The 5,209-nt window shown below is 40.5% G+C and overlaps 1 long non-coding RNA gene across 1 annotated transcript; it reads left to right on the forward strand.

Moving 5' to 3' along the window:
• The first annotated feature begins 211 nt into the window (after positions 1–211).
• On the forward strand, positions 212–3,065 carry LOC112449928. Its single transcript, XR_003038481.2, has 3 exons — positions 212–337; positions 2,754–2,913; positions 3,007–3,065. It is a non-coding gene; the product is annotated as an uncharacterized LOC112449928 (long non-coding RNA).
• The last annotated feature ends 2,144 nt before the right edge of the window (positions 3,066–5,209 follow it).

Below are 5,209 nucleotides of genomic sequence, written 5' to 3' on the forward strand. Positions count from 1 at the left end.
TTGTTTTCCCTGTGTTTTAGATTATTGTATTGTCTTGTTTCTTTGTGTACCCTGTACCACTATTCACCTGCCCTCAGTCAAGTAGTTTCCCTCTCAGCCTGCCACACCCACCTCACCTATTCCTCATCATCTCTCAGCTGTAGTCTATCTTCCACTCACCTTCAGCCCTTTATATTCAGTCTCTTTAGGTTATGCTCCTTTTAGTCTCTTCGTGATTCTCAGACATCAAGGAACGAGGGCTGGTTCGAGAAGGAGGAGGAAGGCAGAACAGAGAGATACTTTTAGACCAGCTTTTCTGTCCATTGTTATGGGAAATGTCTGCTCTCTGAACAACAAGGTGAGTGAACTTGAATCCCTAGGTTATTCCTGCCAGCTGCCATCAAGCTCTATAATAATGAATTAGTGTACTAAATGTGTGCTACTAAATATACCTCCCACTTTTGTTCAGTGTATTTTTATGCAGTATATTTTATTTCAATATTTTGAGTTTTAGCATTTTGATTTTAGTATTATCAATATTTTACTGTTGTTCGTGTGTGACATAACTGCTGCTGTGACCCTGTAAATTATCTGCAAAGGGTCAGTAAAGTATCCATCATCATCATGATCATCATCATCATCACACCCAAAAATGGCTCAGAACCAAACATTGAACTATTCTGAAGTGGTCTCTGAGCTCTGATCTAAATCCTGTTGAACATCAGTGGAAGGAGCTGAAACATGTAGTCTGAAGAAGGAACCCTTCAAACCTGAGACAGATGGAGCAGTTTGTCGATGAGAAGTGAGACAAAATACCAGTGGACAGGAGCAGAAGTCTCAGAGAGTTATAGAAATCGTCGGAAGTTGTGGATACTGTCAATTTTGTTAAGACCAATTTCATTATTTTATTTTTTTATAAGTCTGTTGAACCAAAATTCAAAAGTAATGACTGATTTTCATTTGTGGAAGTCTTTTCCTTTTATTACTTTTGTAGTTATTTTAGTGACCATTATGGGGTTTTCTTTCTTTAATGAAAGGGTACAAACAAATTTATCTAATAACTTATCAACATGGTGGCTGATGCTTTCTAATGGATTCCTGCTTCCCAGATTAACAACAGAGCTGATGTAGTTAGTCACCAAGGATCCAATTCATAAATTTAATTCTACTGTCCAGTTTCTAAAAGCAATAATGTGAATGGTCAGAGGCCAGATGTCTGACACTTTATTAAAAGTCCAGAAAGCTGACACTGTCAGCTTTCTGGACTTTTAATAGTTCAGTTTAATATTAAACTGAACTATTTCATCAAAGGTCAAGCTTGAGCCAGTCTCTTTTGTTCTGAGCACAGTGGCTGTTGTCGCTTCTGGTTCAGATGAAGGGATCTTGTAATCCTTACGTTACCACTGTATTGTCAGCTCTTCCTCTCTTAAAGCATTAAGGGAAAAACCAATGTCATTAGATCTCTGCAGATGTACGTTGAGTTGGACCGGAGCCTAAGAGGATTGTTTTCGTGTTGGACCTTGCTTTTATGACTCTGTCAAGCTGCTTTATTACAGTCCTCTATACAAATCACAACTTGGACAAATTTTTCTCATCAAGTCAACATTTTGGATTCAAAAGTTCAATTTTTCAACAAATTCATCAACAACTGCATTTATGAACAATTGGGTCATGTGGGCAAGTTGTCTTGTTGAAAGATTGTATCAGGGCATGCAGATGCAGGATGCCACTGATGTAGCACTGTGCTATCAAAGTCCTCAGTACCAGAGGTGACCTGATGTCGGACCCAATGGCACACCCCACCAAGATGCCAGGTTGAACATCTGTGTCTCTCTATAGTTCTGTAGAACTGAGATTCATCTTTGACATGGTACACTACTTATCATCAGTGCATACCTCCTGGTTCTGGTACCACTCCAAACACAATGGTCTCTGAACTGATGTTAATGGCAGTCTACCCATGGGACAGTGAACCTATAGTGCAATTGATACCAGTCATCGAGACACAGAGCAGGATGACATGGAGTTGTAAAAAGTCCAGAACCTGTCTCCGAATCACAGGTACAGATGTCATAGGGTTCCGTAATGCTTGTCCCAAAATACAACAATTTTCCCTTGTGATTTTCATTTGCGTCACAAGAACCTTCACAATGTGTAGGTTTTCTAACAGTGGCTTTAGCATCTGTATGCTCCACATGCCGAGCAGTTCCACAATCCAAACACCAGGTCTCATGTAAACCCTAACTCTATCAAGTCCTGGTAATGCTGCCTAATGTGTCCTTGAGGCAACTGCTGTCTACTGACAAGTCATTAACTGTTTTAACTGACTGAGTTCTCCAGCATCTGTCTGATAACACTGCTATTCCATTCATGATGCCACCCTTTGTCATCTGGTGCCTATTCTAGACTTGCATCTCCTTGTAAATCAAACTATTTACAGAACCCTCACTGGTTTGCATATGGATCAGATTATGTCTAAATCAAACCATTCCTTCTGAGTACTAAACTTTTTTGTGACTGGGTGTATAATTAACCAGAGTACTACTTCTATCATGTAGTAAAGAGGTGTTGGCACACATTTAATGCAATACTGCATTTTAAAGGTGTTGCTAAGTGGGTTTTGTTGCAGTTAAACGGAGTAAAGCCAGCTGTTTTTATGTTAAACTAAAGTACACGTGTTTCCAGCTCAGGGCTTCCAACTTTTTGGGTTAGAATCACAGCCACTAGGTTCTAACAAGTCTGTTAACCTTGTTGATGTTTGCTTTCTACTTCAGGTTAAATCGCTCAACTTTTGGTGACCACTACCTGTCTGGAACTTGCATGTTGTGAAGACCTGATAAACTTACCTATTGCCGGATCGCTGGACCCCTTACCTCCTGGATTGCCTCTGGATAACACTGCCTTGCCTCAGCGCCACGATCATTCCTCAAACCTGTAAGAGAATAAACAATTACTCTCCATTCCTCCAATACTTAAACAAACTAATCCTGTACCTGAGACTCACCTTGCTCCTCCTTGCCTTTTCAGATTCTTCCTGGTTGCCTCTCACTGTGAATACGTACACCTGTAAATAAAATCACTTACCTTTTACTCAGTTTCTGTGTCTGGTTTAAGCTCCGCTCTCATGACTAAAACTCTGGTTCATATCAGAAAGTTGGGTAATCATGTTGTTGCTCAGGTCTGTGTGTTCGTTTGTCTGTCTGTTAACAAAATATCTCACTGACAACCGGACAGATTTTAATAAAACTCTCAGTTAGTAACCAATAGTTGGACATCTACAACTGATTAACTTTTGGAGTCAAACTGACTGAAGATGGGTGCCACAGCCAACTGACCTCTCCCTCCCACCAAGGCCGGATTAACCATAAGGGCAACTGGGCAAGTGCCCAGGGGCCCACGACCTCTAAAGGGCCCAGGGTAGTTAAGGCACAAGCAAAATATCTGGTTATCTCCCGCTTTATGATAAACTGTCAGCCTGAGCCTTGTGCTGCACAGAGAAATCGCTGCCCTGCCTGTAACTTTGAGTGGAAGTAAAGACCCTCTCCCCATTGGTCAGTCCGCATGAGGTGGGTCAAAGGTCACACCAGTCAACGTACGCTGAGCTGGTGACGTCAAGCATTGCTACGCAACCCGCTCAGTGTACCAAAAACTTCGACATGGAGAAGCTAAACGGAAATTTGAGAAAGACACCACAAACGTAGAAAATTTAAAGTATTTACCGAAAATAGGTAATTTTTTCACCCTCGTTAATGTTGCCGGCTGTTTTGTTAAGTCGGCTTCCGTTAACGAGGACATCTCAGCTAGCCGGAACTTTTCCTTACCGCCGGCGCTCACTCACGTTTACAGCCCGGAGAGCGAAGAGCCACCAGCATCTTCAAACAACGACCCATATCCGTCTGAGAGTGTGAACACTGAGGAAACAGTGATGGCAGGTCTCCAGTCTCACCTCCACCTGAGCCGCTCATAGTGTGAGAGTAGCCCCGGCATTATGGAGCGGGTCTGGGAAGAGGCGATTTACCGAGGGCCTGCAGCTTTCCAGAACCGGGCCACCAAGTATCCTGCATCGGTAAGGGAGTCCAGACTTCGGACTAGGACACGCTCCTTTACCAACGATTTGCTTCAAATTTAAACGTGCACTTCCTCAATATTTAGGATTGTGTATTTTGCCAGAATATGTAGCATTTATTTTTGTCTTGTCTTCCTAAGAGAAATTGTCAGATTTCAAAATGTTTGTTGCACTAAAATGTTTAGCTCTTTAATTGTGATGTGACATGTTGTTGTTCTTCTGTTTTAAAACAAGTTAAACTGTTTCATTTGAGCAGATGACACTGAAACTGCATTTTATTTTTTCCTTGTGGTGCCAGCTCCATGAAAATGCTGTAAACTTTTTATTGTTATTGAGATAAATCTGGCAGATTTCAAAATGTTTGTTGCACTAATAATTTGATTGTCTTGTTGAATTCTGAAGAGACTGGATGATTTCTGTTTAAAATAAGCTGAGGACCAAAATGTTTCTTGATGTTGTCTGTGGACTCTATCAATACATTTGTATTGGGGATAAGTGTTAAATAAACACTGGGTGGTTTAAAAGTGGTAGCTTCATTATTTTTTGTGAAAATAGAGGACATTTCCCTCCCTCTGTGTAGTGCAGGGGTGTCAAACCCAGTGATGCAAGGGGGCCAAAATTAAAAATTTGGTCCTAGCCAAGGGCCAATCATAAACAATATTTATTAAATATTACATAAATCAACCTTGGTTTTAGATGTATTATGTCAAATCATTCATATAGAAATATCAATGACCTTTTCCCAGTTACAGATTATACAGAATTTAGAGCAAACAAACTTTAATGAACACAGACAAATAGATCAAACTTCAAAAAGCACATCATTAGCTGTCATTTCTTACGCCTCACTCAGCTTTTAAATGAATTTTTTAACATTAAAACAGCTTTTTTTTTTTAAAAAGCCATCAACAAAAACCAGATCATACAAAAATTAAAACTATATATTGTGGGCTTCTAAGTCACTGTCAAGAGACAACTTCACTAATTAGGCTCAGTTTTTTTAAGCAAAATAAGAATCAGAGACTCGATCTGTCCCAGACTAGAGGGCCGGACCTAATAAAATCTAAACGTTATCTTAGGGGCCGGATCTGGCCCGCGGGCCTTGAGTTTGACACGTGTGGTGTAGTGGGTCAATTATACCAGATTATACTGATGCTGATGTGT

Source organism: Kryptolebias marmoratus, linkage group LG14 (assembly GCF_001649575.2).
Source record: "Kryptolebias marmoratus isolate JLee-2015 linkage group LG14, ASM164957v2, whole genome shotgun sequence".
Lineage (NCBI taxonomy): Eukaryota > Metazoa > Chordata > Actinopteri > Cyprinodontiformes > Rivulidae > Kryptolebias > Kryptolebias marmoratus.